This window comes from Lathyrus oleraceus, chromosome 6 (genome assembly GCF_024323335.1).
Source record: "Lathyrus oleraceus cultivar Zhongwan6 chromosome 6, CAAS_Psat_ZW6_1.0, whole genome shotgun sequence".
Taxonomy (NCBI): domain Eukaryota; kingdom Viridiplantae; phylum Streptophyta; class Magnoliopsida; order Fabales; family Fabaceae; genus Lathyrus; species Lathyrus oleraceus.
This window is the reverse complement of record NC_066584.1, coordinates 458,846,302-458,858,360: the sequence shown is the minus strand read 5'-3', so window position 1 is coordinate 458,858,360 and position 12,059 is coordinate 458,846,302. Positions and strand designations below refer to the sequence as shown.

At 37.1% G+C, this 12,059-nt stretch overlaps 1 pseudogene; it reads left to right on the top strand.

The window, feature by feature from the left end:
• Nucleotides 1–1,058: 1,058 nt before the first annotated feature.
• LOC127091325 (cysteine-rich receptor-like protein kinase 44) lies at nt 1,059–11,891 on the top strand (annotated as a pseudogene).
• The last annotated feature ends 168 nt before the right edge of the window (nt 11,892–12,059 follow it).

Below are 12,059 nucleotides of genomic sequence, written 5' to 3'. Positions count from 1 at the left end.
AAACACACTTAAAAACAACAATACTTTCTAACGAGAAACCATATATCACAAAATGAACATTGGTGACAGGTCTGAATAAACAACACATACAAGAGATATCAAAACAAATAAAAATATTTAACCACAACATTTAAACAAAACATTTCTAACTGATTACAACAATGAAACTGATATAATTTGTTCCAAACATCATTTCCCTCGCATCCTTATCATTTTTAACTCGCATCCACCCATGTTCGGCATCGTGTCTCTCAATACTTCTAATTTTTCTCCTTCAGGTATATCCCTGTCTAACCAACGAATCCACACCCTCAGTAGTTGCTCGAAACTAAGGATGTTTCAGAAGAGCATATACATCGGAGACTTGTCTCTCGAATAAAACACTTTCCTATATCGGCGACGAAGACAAACCATATTTGCAATATAATAAAAAGAGATGTGGAAAATGAATCACACCACACCTCTATTTATACAAAAAATAAATAAATTACACAACACACAGGCGTCAGATCAATTGATGCCTCCTCATATTCCTTACACAAGCGTGGATTGAATTGGCATCATTTTTAAATTTAAGGATAGATGCCAATTCATATAACACTTATATGTTAATGTTTTTTTTTAAAGTGGGACTGTTTGAGAATTTATCTAAAACGTAAGTTATTTTGAATTTTTAAAAAAAAACTAGATTAATTTGGTAAAAAAATTCCTTATATTTAGTATTTGATACGTCTGATATAAACCTAACTTTATTGGATAAAATAAGATTTTGCATTTGGAAAATTTCTCATTAATGATTCTCGCGGTAAGCAATACAAGAAGTTTCTAGCATTTTCCATTTTGCAGTTATTCTAGGCAATTCAGTAGGAACACAGAACAGAAAGCTACTACAAATTGCATTGATAAAAGACCAAAAGCTTCATTTCAAACCACAAATATTAGTCAACAAATCACTTCATCCACGGCAATTTATTTTATATATATATATATATATATATATATATATATATATATATATATATATATATATATATATATATATCAAGGGAAAATTAATCGAGTGAATTTCATATCAAAAGCTTCAACCCTCCACTTGTTAATTATTCTGAGAAAGAAAGAAATATCAGAATGGCAATTAATTCTTGCAAGTTATTATTTTCCTTTTATTCTTTTCTGCTTCTTCTAATTATTATAGTATCTCAAGCCAAATTTTTGTACAACTCTTGTATAAACGATACTGGCTACTACACAGCCAACAGCACATATAGAAAAAACTTGAACACCCTTTTGTCCAATCTCACTTCCAACACAGAAATCAACTACGGTTTCTACAATTTTACTTATGGCCAAAACAACGACAGAGTAAACGCCATTGGCCTCTGCCGAGGAGATGTTAAACCAGATGTTTGCCGCAGTTGTCTCAACCATTCAAGAGTTCTTCTCACAAAGCTTTGTCCAAACCAAAAAGAAGCTATTGGATGGTATGATCTCTGCATGTTACGCTACTCGAGCCGATCGATATTCAGTAAAATGGAAGGTTCACCTACACAAGGTTTTTCAAACCCAAACAGTGTAAGAGAAGTGGATGAATTTAATGGAGTTCTTTCAAGCTTGATGATGAAACTGAAAGAAAAAGCAACATCAAGTGACAATTCTCGTCTTAAGTATGCTACGTAATGCAACTGATGTGAATTTGAATTTTCTACGCATATATGGTCTTGTGCAGTGTACACCTGATTTGTCATTGCAAGATTGCAGTGTTTGTTTAGATAATGCGATCTCAGAAATTCCAAGTTGTTGTGATAAAAAGATTGGTGGTAAAGTCATCAAACCAAGTTGTAATATTAGATATGAATCCTCTCTCTTCTACGATCCTACACCTCTAATAGACCAGGATGAAAACTTCCCATCAGAAGGTAATTACTTGTCATTAATTATACTTAATTGCTAATTGCAAGGTAATTAAAATGTGTTGCTTTTGTTTTATTTCTTCTTATTTTGACAATTTTCCAAATTTATAGACTTATTTGTTGGTATTAGTTTACTATTCTTAATCATTAAATTTTACTTTGAGAAGAGGATTTTGATTTTTGCAGAAAAAAATAAATCATCGCATACTACCATCGCCATAGTTGTGCCTACTGTTGTTGTTTCTGCTGCTTTGCTAAGTTTCATTTGCATATGCTTAAGAAGAAACTGCCACAGTAAAGTAGAGATAGATCTCAAAGGTATGTTTCAATATTTGATTTACTCTAACTTCAATTTTAGAAAGCCATAGACAAGTCTTTTTAAAAAGATTTTAATAATATCAAAATAGATCGGTTAGATTAAAAATAAGTCGAGTCGAAGTGTCCTTATTTTGTCTCTCACTCGATAAGAATTGGTGTAGTTTAAAACTTTACTGGAAACTCGAGATAGATTATTTTTTCAAGTTCAAATTCGAATTTATTCTAAATTTATGATCAAATCGGTTCAGCTCGTTAGATTCTATGATACAACCTGCTGCACAAATTGTATACCAGAAAGCACTCTTTGAGTGAGTGTGTACTCCTTAGAGAGAGAAAAAAAAAAGAGAGAAGAAGTTTCTATTCATTCCACACACTATTATGTTTCAGTACACAAAGTTATATAGCTATTACATCATAACCAACTTGCGAAAAATACGGAAGGGTAAAAAACGGAATTGCAACACAATTAAACCACTAATGCCTTTCACCAAGGACTCTCCTCTAACAAACAAAGTCTTCCATCCAAGCTGGCTTTTTGGTCAACCTTTTTCCAAGCTTTGGGCTTTCTACTTTGGTCTCCCTCTCACTATTGGGCCTATTATCTTGCTGTTGTGGGTTCTCACAAACAGGGCCCGTATCACTCCCCTCCCCTTCCGAAATCACCTTGTCCTCAAGGTGGAAAGTAGGATAAGTAGATGTGAATGTGGCAAGATCCTCCCAAGATGCCTCTTCCACTGGAGATCCTTTCCACTGAACTAGAACTTGAGATGTTGGTAAACCATGTATGAGTACAGTGCGTGTGTCCACTATTGCATCCGGCTGTTTTAGGGGCTGGTTGTTGAAGCTGTCACTTGGCAGGTCCTGTGGAGGCGGAATATCAGTGGCGCGGAATGGTTTTAGGACTGAAATGTGGAACACGGGATGAATACGACTATCCGGTGGCAGCTGCAGCTTGTAGGCAACAGGACCAATACGCTCAATAACCGGATACGGTCCATAATATTTCTTAGACAGCTTGTGATAGCGGTGTTCACGTGCCGTCGTTTGACGATATGGGCGAAGACGAACAAGGACCAAGTCTCCGACAGCAAACGAGAGTTCGCGGCGGTGGGCATTGGCTTTTTGAGTCATACGATGTTGAGCAGCTAGCAAATTCTCCTTAAGAGTGCGTAATAATTCATCACGAGTAAGGAGAGCATCTTCCAATGCTTGAATAGAAGTTGATCCTCTGGTGTACACCGGAATGGAAGGAGGTTTTCTACCAAACAGAGCTTCAAATGGTGACATTTTGAGGCTGCTGTGATAACTAGTATTGTAGTGGAATTCGGCCCATGGAAGAAAAGAAACCCAAGTAGAAGGTTTGTGTTGAGTAAATGCCCGTAAGTACTGCTCCAAGCCTCTGTTAACCACCTCGGACTGCCCATCTGTTTGCGGATGGTAGGCACTACTCATAGATAACTTCGTGCCACTCAACTCAAAAAGTTTGCGCCAAAAGTTACTCATAAAGATCGGGTCACGATCAGACACAATTGAGCGGGGAAAACCATGGTGGCGAACAACCATGGAAACAAACAATTCAGCCACTTTGGAAGCAGTAAAGGATGCCATGAGAGCACCAAAATGAGCAGATTTGGATAAGCGGTCAACCACCACTAAGATCACCGTATAACCATGAGCTGAAGGTAGTCCTGTAACAAAGTCCATAGTGATGTCTTCCCACACCACCTCTGGCACAGGCAAGGGTTGTAACAGCCCGGCAGGAACTTGAGTGGAGTATTTAATTTGTTGACAAAGAAGGCACGAAGCTACAAAACGTTCCACAGCTTGGCGCATACCCTGCCAAAAGAATTTGGCTGCAACACGAACGAGGGTACGTTTAACACCTGCATGCCCGCCACTAGGGGTGTCATGAAATTCACTAATAATAGTAGTGCAAAGCGGCGACGAGGGATTAAGAACATAACGCCCATGACGTAAAACCAGCCCATTGCTGATGGAATAAGGAAACATCAAGGTAGCTTGTGCAAATTTCTCATGAAAAGCCAACAAAAAAGAATCCGAGGCATTTTCCTTTCGGAGCTGCTGTATAATTCCGAAAGTAGGGGAAGAGACTAAAGCCAAAAGTGCAGAAGAATCAGGTGAATCCCAATCGGGCCATGCCTCCGGTACGCGGGACAGAGCATCTGCAACTTTATTTGAGGCACCGGGTTTATACTCTATGCGAAATTGAAAACCCAATAACTTTCGCACGTATGCCTGTTGATTGGGAGTCTGAATAACCTGCTGTAATAATTCCCGGATGCTTTTATGATCAGTCCGAATGATAAAAAAATGACCCAAAAGATATTGTCTCCATTTGAGGACTGCGTCGGTGATGGCATGCAGTTCTTTTATGTACACAGATGCAGCCTGTAATTTTGGGCCAAGTTTCTTACTAAAAAAAGCAATGGGATGACCATCTTGCATTAGGACAGCCCCAATACCGAAGTTAGAAGCATCAGTCTCTATGACAAACTCTTTAGAGAAATCTGGTAATCGGAGAACTGGAGCTGCCATCATAGCCTGTTTAAGAGCAGAGAATGCAGCAGTGGCGGCTGTAGTCCAGCTAAAAGAATCATGGCGTAAGAGATCTGTCAACGGTGCTGCAATCGTGGCATAATTTGCAATAAAACGGCGGTAATAACCAGTCAAGCCTAAGAATCCCCGAAGTTGTTTAACATTGGAAGGCGGCGGCCATTTCATCATGGCATCCAACTTGGTGGGATCAGCATGAACACCCTTGGAAGACACTATGTGGCCCAAATAATCAATGGATTCCTGACAAAACAAACATTTGGACAACTTGACAAAAAATGAATTAGTTAACAGGCACTGTAAAACCAAATCCAGGTGATTTAAGTGGTCCTTAATAGAAGAACTGTATACTAAAATGTCATCAAAAAAAACAATCACAAACCTCCGGAGGAACGGAGAAAACAGTTGATTCATGGTCTCCTGAAAAGTTGAAGGCGCGTTAGTAAGGCCGAAAGGCATGACCAAAAACTCAAAGTGGCCCTCATGTGTGCGAAATGCCGTTTTGTACGTGTCACGAGAATGCACTTGAATCTGATGATACCCTGCGCGAAAGTCCAGTTTGCTAAACACAGTTGCCCCACCAAGCTCGTCCAAAAGTTCATCGATGGTGGGGATAGGAAATTTATCCTTAACCGTCGCTGCATTCAAGGCACGATAATCGACACAAAACCTCCAAGAGCCGTCTTTCTTTCGGACCAACAATACAGGCGAGGAGAAAGGACTATGGCTGGGAATGATGATCCCTTGATCAAGCATTTCGCGGATTAATTTCTCCATTTCTGTTTTCTGAAATTGTGGGTAACGATATGGTCGCACATTTACAGGTTTTGTTCCTTCAATCAAATGAATGCGGTGATCGACGGAACGACAGGGAGGGAGGCCCATAGGGGTGGTGAAGATGTGATTGTAACTCTGTAAAAGGTCGCGAAATGGTGAGGTGAGGTGTTTGGGAAAGGAATGGGTGGAGTCAGGTTCTTTATGTGACTCCGGGAGGGACTTTGTGATAGTGAAAATACCCGCAATATCATCACTGTGTACAAGGGCTTGGAGTTGATGCAAGGAAACAGAGTGTGGTGCCAAGGAGGAGTCTCCCACCAAAGTGACCGGAGTACCTTTCCAACAAAACTCCATGGTGAGAGCAGAATAATCATGGGAGACCTTTCCCAATGATTGAAGCCACGGAAAACCCAACACAACCTCCGGGCCCTCAATTGCTAAGACAAACAGATCAACGGAAAAGGTAATACCTTGTAAGGTAATTGGAGCATTCTTACAGCACAAGGTACAAACCAAGAAGGTGCCACATCCGGTTGCCACCCAGAAACGAGAACACGGAGTCACAGCTAGACCCAAACGCTCTGCCAGTGTTGGTTTAATGAAATTGTGGGTACTTCCGCTGTCAATAAGAATCGGAAAATTGTGGTGCTGATACACCCCTGTAACGCGCAGCGAACGATTCTGTAATTGACTAGATAACGCGTGTAAGCTAGAGATGTCACCTGAAATTTCATCCGGCGGGTGGTCCTCCGGTTCTAGGTCTGGTTCCTCGTCTTCATCACCTAAGAGGATGGGAACCTTGCTACTGCAACGATGGGATGGATTCCATTTTTCATCGCATCGGAAACATAACCCCTTGGCACGGCGATCCCGGAGTTCCGCCGGAGGTATGTGACGGACAGCAACATTGGTTTTAGGTGTGGGTAGTAATGGGGGTAGGGTATTCGGTTTAAGGGTGGGAGAAGTATTATGGGCGAAGGGAGTGTTTTGGGGATTGGTCGTAGAAGTTGCAATAGATGATATGTTTGGGTTTGTATTTTGAGCTGGGCCTTTGGACCAAAATTTTCCCTGGGTTGGAGTGTCATCCAAACGGGCTTCATAAGCCCTTGCCATAGCAAAAGCTTCCATAAGTGTTGAGGGTCGGTGGAATTGCAATTCCCGGCGGAGATTTCGTCGCAAACCAGTAATAAAGAAACTGATAAGTAAGGATTCAGAAATACCAGTAACTTTGTTCATGAGATCTTCAAATTGGGCCTGAAAATCCGCTACTGAACCGATTTGAGAGAGTTTAGATAAATCACCTTCTACGTCTTCGTATGGAGTTGGGCCAAAGCGGTTGCGAACAACTTCCATGAAGACGGTCCACGACGGAAGCAAGTGGTTGCGCATCGCCCACTGGAACCATGCGGCGGCGCGACCTTCCATGTGAAATGACACGATCTGAAGACGTGCGTTTTCTGGTGTCTGGTGAAAATCAAAAAAAGCTGTGATCTGAAACAGCCAATCGATTGGATTAGAACCATCGAAACGAGGAACACTGAGTTTAAGCGAACGTGATCCCGTTTCCGGAGACCCGTGCGGTGGATGTTGATACGTGGAACGGAGGTTAGCAACCTTGGCATCAACCTCCAGTAAATGACTATGGAGAGTGGAATGAATGGTGTCAGAATGTGAGGCAAGTGATGATTTCAGAAGATCACGTAACTCAGCCGATTGGGCGTCCATTTTGGATTGAAGGGCGTTCATAAGCTCAGAAGGGTTCATGATGAAAGCACCAGTGATACAACCTGCTGCACAAATTGTATACCAGAAAGCACTCTTTGAGTGAGTGTGTACTCCTTAGAGAGAGAAAAGAAAAAAAAGAGAGAGAAGAAGTTTCTATTCATTCCACACACTATTCTGTTTCAGTACACAAAGTTATATAGCTATTACATCATAACCAACTTGCGAAAAATACGGAAGGGTAAAAAACGGAATTGCAACACAATTAAACCACTAATGCCTTTCACCAAGGACTCTCCTCTAACAAACAAAGTCTTCCATCCAAGCTGGCTTTTTGGTCAACCTTTTTCCAAGCTTTGGGCTTTCTACTTTGGTCTCCCTCTCACTATTGGGCCTATTATCTTGCTGTTGTGGGTTCTCACAAACAGGGCCCGTATCATTCTAACATGTTTGCTTCGTAGATTTAAAAATTATCTTTTTAAAGTGCAATGGTTTTTAATACAGTAGACACTTTAGATTAATATTTTATTATTAAGGAATCGTTTTTTTAGTTTTTTAAACGCTATTTAAATAAAAAAAAGTAAGGTGCACTCACCAATATAAATTTTTGATAAAGAAGGTTTAGTCTATTTATTTTTTGAAAATTAGAGTACTATGTACGAATTTAATCATTCAATGCTATATATAATTTTGATCTAATTATTTTATTTAATATAGAAATTTAATCCTTAACCATTATATATAGTCTTTTTTTTATATAATTATGATTTTATTTATATAATTATTTTTATAAACATTTTACTCATTTAAAAATATATACAATCAATTAAAATCGTTAGATTAAATGAAAATAGAGAGTTATTATTTGAAGTAAGTCTTTTTTTTTATGGTTGGATAAGTCTTTAAATCTAGTCTTCTCATATAAATATAATTGAGTTGACTCATGAACCTAACGAGTTGAACTATACATGGTTTAAGTTCGTTTTTTTTTAAAATAACCAGTCTTTTCAAAATAAAATCGAAAATAATCAATAATTCAAAAAAATACTAAAATAACCAGTTTAAAAGAGGATGTGTCAGATGAATTGGCGCATCCCCCTAAACATGAAGAGGAGGCGCCAATAGCATTGACGCATGCATTAGGCTCCTCATGAGGAGGCGCCAATGTTATTGGCGCATGCATTGACCCTCATGAGGAGGCGTTAATGCTCCTGGGACCTTAGTGCAATTTGTAGTATGAAGCATATTATGAAGACGCCATAAGGATTGACGCCCACACTACAAATTACACTAAGCGCCAGGAGCATTGACACCTCCTCATGAGGGCCAATGCATGCATCAATAGCATTGACACCTCCTCTTCATGGTTAGGGGATGCGCCAATTTATCTGGCGCATCCTCTTGTAAAACTGATTATTTTGGTATTTTTTTTTAAAAACTAGTTATTTAAAAAAAAAAAACTTCAAGTTCAGCTCATTTAGTTATTGAATTTAGTTTTTGCTCATTTGATTCATGAATCTAGTTCAACGATTTAGTAGTCGAATCGATTTCAAATTATGTATAAGTTTGTTCGGTTCATTGTCAGTCTTAAATGTAATCATGTACTCACACCATATATAACAATAAAATTCAAAGAAATCGTGCACCAATTTAAATCTCGGCACAAAAAATGCCTTGTTAATCCAAGTACAACATGAAAAACCAAAAACATCTTTAAGATAATCACAAATAACCCCCCTCAAAGTGAAGACAACATGATCTACAAATAAGTGAAGAAATTGGGGACAGACTTCTATCCATTAAGGATACATCGACTATGACCCAACATCACGAGTCAGTAACTCCCATAGTAGAATCGAACGAGAGAACGGGAAAAGACACTAACCAATAAACATCATACAGACTCGAAACACTATTAATTCATGCAAATAAAAATACAAATGAGACCTGCTACTTCATCACAATAAAAATACAAATAAGACAACAACTATACTAAAGCAAAAAAAAAAACAAGATAACCGAACCGGATCCAAGATGACCCACACCTAAACAAATTATATCAAGTTGGACACTCATTAACTAGTATGACCAGTTTACTAAAAAAACCACGTGTGCCACTTCAAATCAAACCCAAACCTAGAAAGCATATAGGCTTAAAAAACCCACTCCACATAATCATAATCCTTCCACCTTGAAAATAAGATAATAGATTGATGATGACTTCGCTAGATCCACCAAGTCATTAACTACCACAGACCCATCGGCCAAAGGTCTCCATTGCACAAAGAGACTGCCAGATCAATCTCTTATTGGAGAAATGGGAGAGAAAGCATCTCAACATCACTCGAGGAAAGAGACCGCAAAGGCATATCATCCAACCGTGATTTATCTTGATATTGGTTGGATAATTTTGACGATAAAGTATCTACTCCTCAATAATATGTTGTGATGGTTAAGAAAGTTGCATTCTGATAAGTAAATTAGATGCAATAATTCACAATAGTCATTGTATTGATTTCAAAAGTTAGACATAAAGGATATTTTTCTATTTTTACTTGACTAACATCCCATTTATCATGTTTGCAGAAATAAAAGATGATAGTGATGACATCGAATCATTACAATTCAACTTTGACACAATACAAGAGGCTACAAGCAACTTTTCTGAAGCTAATAAACTCGGACATGGTGGATTTGGAGTTGTTTATCAGGTAAGTAGCACTATTGTGTTCTTTGTAGATGTTTTGCTTCTTTTTTAGGTGTTTCTTTTTCTCCGCTTTTGCCTTTTATATTTTTGTTTGTGCCATTAGACTCTGGTTGATATAAATATCTATTTTGCTTCTAAAATAAAAAATTTCATTGTTAAGGAATTTATTATACACAAGTAAAATATATTTGCAGGGTACACTCTCCAATGGACAAGTGATTGCAGTCAAAAGGTTGTCCATAAATTCTGGACAAGGAGAGATTGAATTTAAGAATGAAGTGCTTTTAGTGGCTAAACTTCAACATAGAAATTTAGTTAAATTGCTTGGTTTTTGTCTTGAAGGAAGAGAAAGACTACTTGTCTATGAATTTGTTCCTAATAAAAGCCTTGATTACTTTATATTTGGTAGGTTACAATATATGTTTTATTTGATTGTTGCTCTCTTACATTAATTATGGTTCAACAAATTTACTATATGTTTAACTACTAAATAATTAATTATGTGTATGCATAGATCCAATAAAGAAAACACAATTAGATTCGGAAAAGCGCTACCAAATCATTCGAGGCATTGTTAAAGGTATTCTTTACCTTCACGAGGATTCTCGACTTCGTATTATACATCGTGATCTCAAAGCAAGTAATATTCTGTTGGACGAAAAAGTGAATCCTAAAATATCAGATTTTGGTATAATCAGACTTCTTCTTATGGATCAAACTCAAGTAAATACAGATAAAATCGTTGAAACATAGTAAGTATTATGATAATATTTCAATACCTTGTCAAGTACAATTTGTTTTTCTCCATTATTTCTCTAATCTTGAATAAGTAATTTATTGATGTATAGTTCTTTTGAAGATGCTATGCAAGAAATGAAAAATTATTTTATACTAATACAAATCAAAATTGTTGTTAGTATCACTAATTAAATTTGTAACTCAAAAATCAGGTTGAATATTTATAACTCAAAAAGACTCAAATTATTTATGACTAATTACATTTTTTAATTTATTATGCAGTGGATATATGGCTCCTGAATAAATAATGTTTGGACAATTTTCAATAAAATCAGATATTTTTAGTTTTGGAGTGTTAGTTCTCGAGATTATAAGTAGCAAAAAATGTAGTGGAGTTTTTCATGGAGAGAGTATGGAAGATTTACTTAGCTTTGTAAGTTGTTATCTCTCATTAGTATTTCTTCCATGCCAATGAAAAGAATGCATATTAAGGTAGAATTTTAATTAGTAATCTATGTAATCGAGCAGGCTTGGAGAAACTGGAGGGACGGTACAATCACAAATATAATTGATCCTTGTTTAAATTACAACGGTTCACAAAATGAAATAATGAGATGCATTCACATTGGTTTACTTTGTGTTCAAGAAGAAGTGGTTGAAAGACCAAGTATGGCAACCATTGCACTCATGCTTAGTAGTTATTCTTTGACTCTGCCGCAACCTTTAGAGCCTGCATCTTTTATTGGCGGCAGAACTAGAAGCCTTCCATACATGTCATCCGGGGAAGATGAAGGGGTAACAAGATCAATTCAATCCAAGAGTAAATCAGTCACTCAGAATTCAAGTGCTGAGTTAGATCCTTACTAAATTGTAGTCATATGGGTGATATATGCTCATTTAGCATCATACTTTCAATAAATATATACAATGTCTTATTAAATACTAGTAGAACATAAAGTTCAATAGTGATGTACTATTATTGATGTAAATTAGTCTTACACCAATAACTGCACTTGTGTCCATCTTCTAGAAAGTAACTTTCACATGCTTATTTTTATTGTACTATTATTATTTTTTACATATTGATTGTATCTGATTTTTATAATTTGATTTGAATTCTCTATAATTTAACAAATTTATAATGATATTTTTTTGTATAAAAAAGTCATATTTGAATTAATAAGTGCACCTCTTTCAAATAAATTGATTGAATTGATTTTAATGATAAACTTAGATGAAGATCCGCGCATGTTAATTAATTTATTATTTTTTATTAAATTTTAAATATAATAAGAATTTATTTTGACAAAATA